This window comes from Ailuropoda melanoleuca, chromosome 13, assembly GCF_002007445.2.
Source record: "Ailuropoda melanoleuca isolate Jingjing chromosome 13, ASM200744v2, whole genome shotgun sequence".
NCBI classification, from domain to species: Eukaryota; Metazoa; Chordata; class Mammalia; order Carnivora; family Ursidae; genus Ailuropoda; species Ailuropoda melanoleuca.
Genome location: NC_048230.1, coordinates 20,907,384 through 20,916,857, shown reverse-complemented (window position 1 = coordinate 20,916,857; position 9,474 = coordinate 20,907,384).

The window sequence follows — 9,474 nt, the reverse complement described above, 5'->3', positions numbered from 1 at the left end:
CTGCAGACAGCAATGGAGGGACGGGCCTTCATCAATTATCCCCACCATGTGGCAGTGACTTGTGGCCCAGGATCTGCCCCCGCCTAGTGCCAGCGACGGCAGGGCAGAACAGCATTGGGCTGCTGAGATGGCAACCCCCCCACTCCACCTCCTGGGGGTCAGGGACAAGGGGGACAAAGGTCCTGTCCCTCTGCAGTGACTATCTGGGAAGGGGTGTCACAGGCTTGGGATGAGGGTTGCCATGACCTGCCCACCTCCCTGGCTGAGTTCTCAAAGCCAGGACTCCAGCCTCCAGTCCCCTCCTCGTGCTGCTGGCTCAGGCATCCCAGGCCTGTCTTAAAGAAGAGATGGAGCCTCAAATAACAAGGAGGAGTTGCCACATCTCAGATCCGGGGTTCTGAAGGATGCTCGGGGACCCCTGGAGTTGAGGTTGGGCTCTGCGTGTGTGTGGCGTGTGACAGCCACGGCCCCAACATCCAGTTTCAAACCTCTGTCCCAGGAGCTGTGGGCAGAGGCTTTCCAAGCATTCTTTACACGTGGCACAGAGCTGAGGCCCAGGGCCTCCTCTGCCACTTTCGACTTGAAACGCTTGGCGGGCGCCCAGCCCAAAGATGTGTCTTTAATTTCTGCAGCATGACAGTGAGAGGAAGAATGTGCTTGGGGTCTCCTCCCAGCCTGGCTGGGCCTCCTCGGGCTTGAGACTGGGTGGGGGGGGGAATGAGGGAGGGAGCTGGGAGAGGGGAGGAGACGCCACCTCATCTTTAGGAAACTCTGAAGCTCTGGCTTCTTGTGGAATGTTAGACTTCAGTTGGGCATTTGGAGTTGGGGGGGAACAAAAGCCAAAATCTCCCCCCACACACCCCCAAGCAATGGTAAAGTCATCAGCACTTAGGGAAAAAAATTCCTCAAGAAGAAAAACAGAAAGAGGAAAGTGCTGAGCTCTGAGTTCTCTCCCTCTCCAAATTTCCCCAAGTGCCCTCCTTCCTTGAGAGACGGGGCAGGCCTGTGATCCCCAGTGGCCCCCTCCCTCGGGAGCCCCCCAAGCCCCTGGTCTGGAATCTGTGGTGTGGGACTAGGGAGAAGTAGGGCACCTGGTGTGTGTGTGGGGGGAGATCAGCCCTTTCCAGCTGCTCTGAAGTTCCCCTGCCCTCCCTCCCCAGTCTTGGCCTTCCAGAATGTTCCTCTCCCCCCACCCTGGCCCCAACGGGTGGTAGAGGAGAGGGTCCTTAGGAGAGGTTTGAGGAGTGAGAAGGAGAGGGGGTCTGAGAGTGTCGCTATAGTTCACAGCTTGGTTTCCACGGATCCCTGTCACAGAGCTCTGCTCTGGTCCTATTCAGGGTCCCTGGGGGCAGAGTATGGGGCAGACCTCAAGTGTGTGGGGTCCCCTCTCCCTCCCTTTGCTCAACGTTGCACCGGCCCGGCCCTTGGGTCCTCAGCTGTGTTCCTTAGCTTCCAGGCACAGCTATGCTCTCTCTCAGCCTCAGCCTCAACCCAAGTCCCTCAACCTTCGGAGAAGTCCCTCTGTCTCTTCATCTTTTCCAGGTTTAGAGGGAAGATGAGGAATGAAGTTTGTCCGTGTGGAGCGTTAGGTGCCTGTGAGACATCCTGTCAGAAAGGTGGGGGCTACCCTTGCGTGTCTGGTCTGGAGCTCGGAGGAAAGACAAACAGGGGCCCCCAGAACAATGCTGTGGAAGGAGTTGTCTCCAGAGTAGGCATGGAGGGAGGAGAGATGAAGGGCTGGGACAGAGCCTGAGGACCCTTGGGGGCTGAAGGAGTGGGAAGGGGAAGAGGAGCCCCTCTGCACAGGAGGCAGGACAAGAGTGGGAGCAGAGGCCAAGGAGGAGAAGGATGGTGGGTGTTATGTATGCAAGGGAGGATTGTTCTAGAAGGAGGGAGAATTACATGCTCCAGAGAGAATTAGTACAATTAAGGGGCAATATGCCCCCTGGGTTTGGCAGCAAGGTGGTCACTGATGAGTGCCCTAAGTTTTGGTGGAGTGATGGGTGAGGAAGCCACACTAGAGGGGCTGAGGAACAGTTAGGAGGCCAGGAAATGGAGTCGGAGCGCACAGAGCTTGGAGGAGTTCAGCTGTGAGGGGAGGGGAGTGAGTAGATGCCCGACCCTCCTTCGGTCTTTCTTTCCCTGCTCTTTCCCACCCTTACTCCTGTCTGTCTGTCCCCTGCCTTCCTCCTCTTCCTCTCCCATGGGACTCTGGTTCTTTCTCCACCCTTCCCTCTCCTGAGCTCTTTCTCTGGATCCCCCCCTACTTTTGGCTCTCCCTCCTCTAAGATACCCACATCTAGGCCCAGCCAGCACCTCATTCTTTTCTAGAGCGTGCCCTCTATCCAGGCTCTTGAAGAGAAGGCTTGATTTCTAGTCCTGGCAGGGTCCGCCCCATTCTTGGGTTGTGGGGTGGGGGGAGTCCAAGTAGGGGGAAGTGGAGGCAGAGGAGCCAGGGACGGGGCTGGGATGATTCTGGGGGAGAGGGGCTGGGGCATGATCCATTAGTGACCTTAAGACTCCCCAGGTCCACTCCAGCCACCTCACCAGGTCCCCAATGGGTCCCAACCGAGAACAGGTGCTGGATTCTGCTCTCTGGTGATCTCAAGTGACGAGTCAGCATCCATCTTTTCCTGCTGGAGTGTGAGCTCCTGGGCCAGGGGCCTGGCACGGCTTGATGGCATCTCTAGCCCTCACCTGGTCTGGGGGCACAGCAGGCTTCATTGAACTGCTATTTCTGTCTTTCTGGTTTGGTTCTGTTCTGTACTCGCTTTAGCCCCGATCTCTTTCCCCACTGCCTTCCTCTTTCCTATTCTTTCATCCCCCCATCCCACCCCTATTTCTCCTGGTCATGTATTTTCCTCCCTTTTCCTAGATCTTTTCCTCCCCTTTCTTTCTCTCCTCTGCATCGGTCCCATTGTCCCAACCCCTCCACCCACTCTCTCCTCCTCCCTCCTTCTCTTTCTCTCGTATTCTCTTCCGGTATCTCTGGCTCCTCATCCCTTCCTGGGGCTGTCTTCTGATGCTGAGGCTCACAAGCACGCAGCCTCCACCCCAGGCGAGCTGCCAGCCTAGGGGGCGGGGCCTAAGGAGGCTCGCATCACAGCTGGAAGTCTGGTCCGAGTGCCTAGGAGGTGGCTCCTTTGAAGCTTGGATCTGAAAGGGAAAAGAGCAAGGAGTGGAGGGAACCTCTGTGAGATACAGGCATCTGTCCAGAGCCCAGCTGCTTCCTTCACCCCCTCCCCTCCAGCAAGGAAACCTTGGCCACAGGTGCCTGGTGTCTTTCTGTTCTGCCTCGGCCACCAGTTCTTCCTGGCAAACCTGGGATTCGGGAGTTTCTGGGGCTGGGGTTGAGTGGGGGATGGGGGAATCCCAGTCTTCACACTTGTCCCAGTCCTGGGCAGAACATCCCTATGGACAGAGTGTGGCTTGGACAGAGAAAGGATCCGGATGGCTCATTCAACCATATTTATCTGTCAGGCACTTTGCACTGGGGCCTGGCCAGTCAGGGCCTGCCCTCATGGAGCTTGTGTCTGGTAGAGACAGACAGGAATGACATCGCATAAATAAACACGTCATTGCAGCTAGAAAGGTCATGAAGGAAAGGAACATGGAGCTCTGAGTAGCAGGCATCCCAGGGAGTCTAGACCTGGGGCCCCAGTAAGTCTTCCCTGAAGAGGTTGGCAGATGAGCTAAAGACACCTTAGGTAAGGGGTAGGTGGCAGGGTGGGGGTTTGCAGCGAGTGTCATGGTACCACATAGGCAGAGGCTCTGGGACAGAGGGGAGCATGAAAGTTCTAGGTGCCCACGGAATCCAGAGAAGACCCGGGTGACTGGCGCACAGGAAGCAAAGGCCGGAAGGCCAAAGAAGCCGCATCAGGAGTTTCAGTCCGGTCCTTAGAGCCCTGGGCCCCAGTAGAGGGTCTGAAGCGGGGGGTGGGCAGAGTCAGGTCTGTGTTTGTAGAAGACGGTTGTCATCACTGGGGAGGGCTGTGAGAGAAGTCAGCCGCTACAGGGCTGAGAGACGATGGCAGCTTGGACCAGGTTGAAGGGGATGGAAAGAGAGAAGAGAATGGATGCAAGGGCCCTTTGGGGGGCAGAGTTCATAGGCTCTGGGGTAGGCAGATGCAGGAGTATGGTGGTGAGGAGCGGGGATGACTCCTAGTCTTCGGAGAGACTGGATGGTGTGGTACCCTGGGGGGGGGTGGTTTGGGGGAGGACCCCGTGTAGGGAAGAACATCCTGAGTTTGGTGCCTATTGCAAGCATTCTAGTCAATTCTATCTGGTGGGTGGTTATGGCGGACTTCCTGCAGCCAGCCCTGTGCTGAGGAGAGCTCTGGGGACAACAGTTCCTGTCCTCAGGGAATGGGGAGTCTGGGTGGGGAATAAAAGAAAGACAGAAATGTCTCTCACCCAGGGCAGCACTGGCTGTGTGATTTTGTGTAAGTTTCTCCATCTCTCTAAAACCTCATTTTCCCAATCTGTGGAATGGGGTTAGTAGTGAGACCGCCTTGCTGGCCTGTGTCGTGCTTGGTAAATGGAAGGCTCCAGAGAGATGCACAGGTGATGAGAATGCCAATAGGAGAGAAGTCAGGTTTCAGGGAGGAGCTGCTCTCGAGCTGAGTCTTGGAGGTGAGGGACAGGTTTTGAATGCAGGGTTGGAATGGGAGGAAAGCACCACCAAACCTGGGAAACCTCCCCCTGACCTCAACAGAGACAGAGATCATGGAGAGAAGGCCTTGTGCAGAGGAAACATGGAAGCTAAAGCTGGAAAGGTAGGTTGGGGCCAACTTCTAGAGGCCTTGAGTTCTGGCAGAAGAATTTAAAATTTGGTGGCCATAGAGAGCCAGTGGCCGCTTTTGAGTGGTATATGGTTGTAAGCCTTTTGCCAAGGACTTGCTCAGAAAACCTCTACCTTGGTGGCAGTAGAGCTCAAGTTAGAAGGCTGGGGCCCTTGGGGGAGAGGGGGAGATGCAAAGAAAGTGGGTAGGATCTGTGGGTCTCAGACCATTAAGGAAACATGCCTTGGGAGCAGGCAAACCGGTAGACCAGATGACCCCTCCAAAGTTGGTGTTCCATTGCTACTAGGTTCTGGAGCTTTATATTCTTTCAAAGTGGGAATATGATACAACAACAGATGTTCAGGTGGAATGAAACTTTGAGCTCATTCTGCCCTGCTCTCCCCTCCTCTCCAAATGAGAAAACTAAGGCTCAGAGGTAGGGAATTGACTGTTTACAGTCACACAGCTGAGATTAAGGAGTCCGAGGTAAGATCCCTGCTGCACTTCAAGACCTCGAGTGTGGCGGCTGCTGGAGAACTGGAGGGGCCAGGAAAGGAACTGGGGATTGGGGGGGGCTCAACATGTCCAGGGATCCCACATGATACCGGTCCAGGCCTGGGGAGGACAGGGCAGGAGAGTTGTTCCCCAATGCTCAGCTGAGCTGTGTGGCTGGAGGGGGAAGGGAGCCTGGTGGGCAGGGTGGAACTGCCACATGGAAGAGGCTTGATGGGAACCATCTGGCCTGGCTGGAGTGTGGGCTGCAGGGAGGGGAGGAGCGGGAGCCGGGAGACAGGCCATGGTGGGCGGGTGGATGGCGGGTTGGGGCTGGGAGTGGCCGGCCCGGAGGCCCCTACCTTCCAGACTGCTGCAGCCCAGATGCCTTCACAGCCACAGCCTGGCCCATCCAACCCGCTGACCTCATTCCCAGCTCCCCTCCCTTGCAGGCCCCCCTCTGCCTGCCACGTAGGCTAAAGGCTTTACTGCCTCTTCTGCAGGGGGGAGGAGGGACTGGACATAGGCACCCTGAGCCCGGATCTCTGCCAGGTCAGGCAGACCTGGGAGGGAGCAGTGGTATGCCCTGTACCTCCAGACCACTCTGGCCTCAGTTTCCCCTCCCCAGAGAGGAGGCCAGCAAATGGAGCGGTCTGGGGTCACGGGAGGAGCACAGCAGTGAAGGACGTTAGAGTGGATAAGAAATAAGGGGGGGCTCCGTGGAGATCATCAAATCGATCCCCCTGCCTCCTTAGGGCAGGACGGTGTGATTCTCAGGCCCGGGAAGGGGTAGCGGCAGAACATTGTCCTCCTCTCAAACCAGTCTCCAGAAAGAGAGTTCCCTGAAGGCCAGGGAAGGGGGGTGTCTTCGGTAACAAGCAGCCTTCACTGCTCCTGTTGAGTGGGAGCGCAGTTTGTGGCTAGGATGGAAGTGGGGAGCCCATGGTCGCTCCTCCCTAAAGCATCTCTCAGTGACCTTCCCTGAGCCTCTCCAGGGCTCTGCTTCTTGACCTTCTGCCTTCCCCTCGCCTCCCTGCCCCCTCGGGGCCTGGGTCTTCTCCGGCTGCCCCAGCTGAGCAGAGGGCTGTCCTGCCCCCTCTCAAGGCGTTCCGGGCCCGTGAGTCATCGGGAATGTCTGCTCTGGTTGCAGCTTCCCTTCCCTGGCTGTGGACCCTCTTTCCAGTCCTCCCCCAACCTAAGGACGGAGGGCGCTCCTCCCAGCCAGGGGGCTCTGGGCGAGGCGCGGGGAGGCCATGGGCAGGAGCCGGTGTGGGCCTGCTTAGAGAATTTCCCCCCATTCCGCTTCAGCTCACCCAGAGAGGGTTTCCTATCCTTTCTCCCACCGCCCAGGTGGGGAAACTGAGGAGAGACAGGTAGGGGAGGGCCAGACTTTGGTAGACTCAGGCTCCTCCCTGCTCCGTTTTAGGGCTCAGTTTTGCCAAACTGGGAATGGGCCCAAACCTCTTTCTGAAGGGCGCTCCCCACGTTTGAGGCCCTCGGCAGGAAAGCTGGAGGGGCTGCAGCTTCTGCCACGGGCTCCAAGGATGACACGTCCCGGCTGGCTGGGGTGGGGAGTCCACGTCTGCAGGAAAGGGAGAGGCGCGATGCTGGACCCTTCCCCCAGGGGCCCTGCACCCTGCGAGGCTGTCTCCTGCCCCTCCTTCTCTAGCTGGGGGCTGGAGGGGAGACCGAGGGCAAGGCCAGGAGTTAGGAAGAGTTCCCAATCCTCTCCCCGCAAAACGTGTCTCCCTGGCCCTCTTCCTCCTCCTCATCCCCAACCCCCCAGCCCTGGATTAGTTGCCTAGAGACCGAGGGTCTGGCACCCGACTTGCCCAGGGACAGGGCATTTCATTCCCGAGCCCGCTTCCCCCGCTGCCGAACAGCAGTCTGGTCACAAGAAGTCCCTGCCGGTGGTGTTGGCCTGTGAATCTGTCTCTTCCCGGGCAGACAAACAGACACTCAGGCACAGACACACACACTGCCTCACACACATTCAGTCACACACTCTGACAAACACTCTTTCACACATATATTTGCGTGTGCACGGGACCCTCTGCCTACTTCGGTCTGGAGGACCCCCACATTTCTATTTCCTTCTCTCTGAGTCCCCCCATTTCTTCTCTCATTCCTATCACCCCCCACCAGCACCCCTTTACATCCCCCCCCCCACTCCTCGTTCTCCTCCTCCCGAGGTCACTGGCAGGGCCGGGGCAAAGCAGGAGCATGGGGAGGGGAGATCTGACGCCGCCAAAGCCGATTCCCGCCACCCCCTCAGGTCCCTCGCCTCTCTCTCTGTGAGGTTCTGGGTGGGACGGGGTGGAATGGAGCGCAGAAAATCTCGCTCCTTCCCAGCGCCGGGGACCTGCACTAGCCTGTCCCCCACCTCTCTTTCCTGAAACTCACTAACATCCACTTTCAAAAATATCTGTCCCACCGACATCCTGGGCCTCCTGTAAATGTGATTATTTTAGCAGTGTGTGCTGGCTGCCGTGCCGCTGGCTGCACCCTTCGAGGAACTTCTGCCTAAGGGAAACTGGTCGGAGCTCAGAAAGGACTGTTCCAGGGGATGAGCTATCTGTTGGCCAGGGAGGACGTGGGAATTGGGCAGCAGAGCGCACCCCTCCGACCCAGGCCAACTCAGGAGTAACCACAAACATCTGTACCAGGCTGGGCCGTAAGCACTTTGCACGTTTGAACTGTGTCCTCCTCACAAAGTTCTCTGAGGGGGGTGCTCTTATCGTCCCCAATTTCAGAGGAGGAAAGAGAAGCACAGAGAGGTTAAGCCAGTTGCCTGGAGTCACAAAGCTAGGAAGTGGCTGAGCTGGGACTCAGGCAGGTCCAAGAGACCGAGGGCGGATGCCAAGGGATGCATGCCCTCCTGCCTCGCCCGAAGAAGTGGCTATTTGCACCCACATGCACACTCCATCTGCGCGCGCGTATGGGAAGGATCGTGGTGACAGGTGGCTGGAAACCAGCCGCAGGAGCCACGGCAGCCGGAAAGCTCTTGAGAAGTGCTGTTTGCTGGCGGCACCTGACACATCATCTCACCTGAGCCCTAGGACAGCTCTGGGAGGTCGGTCTTCACACCGAGACCCAGAAGGATCAAGGCATTTGCCCCGAGACTCCCTTCCTAGACCTGGGAGAGAACCCAGGTGCCCCGGCCGCCAGATCAGCCTTCTTTCCATTGCCTCATGTCTCCTGTATTTGCAAATCCACACAACCACCGGCCACGCATAGCCACGTACCACAGACCACATACAATACAGGGAGAATGACAGCCCTCGGTCGTTCCTCGGTGGCACTTGGCTCCTCCTCATGGACAATCCCCCGAGGACTTACACCCATTCTGATCTTACACCCCGCCCCCCAGCCAGGAAGTGGTGAGGCTGTGACTAGATCCCACACCCGCCAGGCCTGGCCGCAGAGCCGGTGCTCTTCCCCATGGCTCTCCATCACCGCCGCCCTCACTGTGACCCAGCCCGGAAGCACCCCTTGCACACACCACGTCCACACCGAACATACATGCAGGTAACGGATGCAGGAAAATCATACCCATGATGCACCCACATGCTACCAGCTGAGTTATTTGGTGTTTTCTGCATTCCAGACACTGCTCTAAGGGCCCGATCCACGTTAGCTCACTGAATGACCACAACAGTCCTAATGATATAGGTGTTGTTAATATCCTTAGCCTCGTTTTACGGATGAAGAAACGGAGGATCAGAGAGGTTAAGTAACTTGCTCAAGGTCACACAGCGAGGAAGTTGTGAAGCTGAGATTTGAACCGAGGCTCTCACCACCATGCTATAGCCTGCTCTCTAAGGTGGGCTGGGTACAACTCATTCAGCCAGGCAGGAACCGCTGTGGACTGCCCCATTGTGCCCAGCACTGTGCCAGGCCCTCGGCACAGCGAGGTGAACAGGTCCTCCCCGCCTCCTCCACCCGCCCCTGCCCAGCACCATACCGTAGATGAAGGCTGTGCCGATCTCACTCTTCTTCCCTCCCAGGGAGCCTCCTCCCCAGCCAGCTAGGACATGTGGATTTTGGCTCTAGTTCGCATTTGACACCTAGTGAGGGAAAACACTGGGGCTGTGCCAAAGCCTGAATGAGGGCACAGAGGCAGGGAGATGCAAATGGGGTTGCCCAGCTGGGGGCCGGGGCTGGGTCAGCTGGGGGCCAAGGCTGGGGGGGGCGGGCAGGG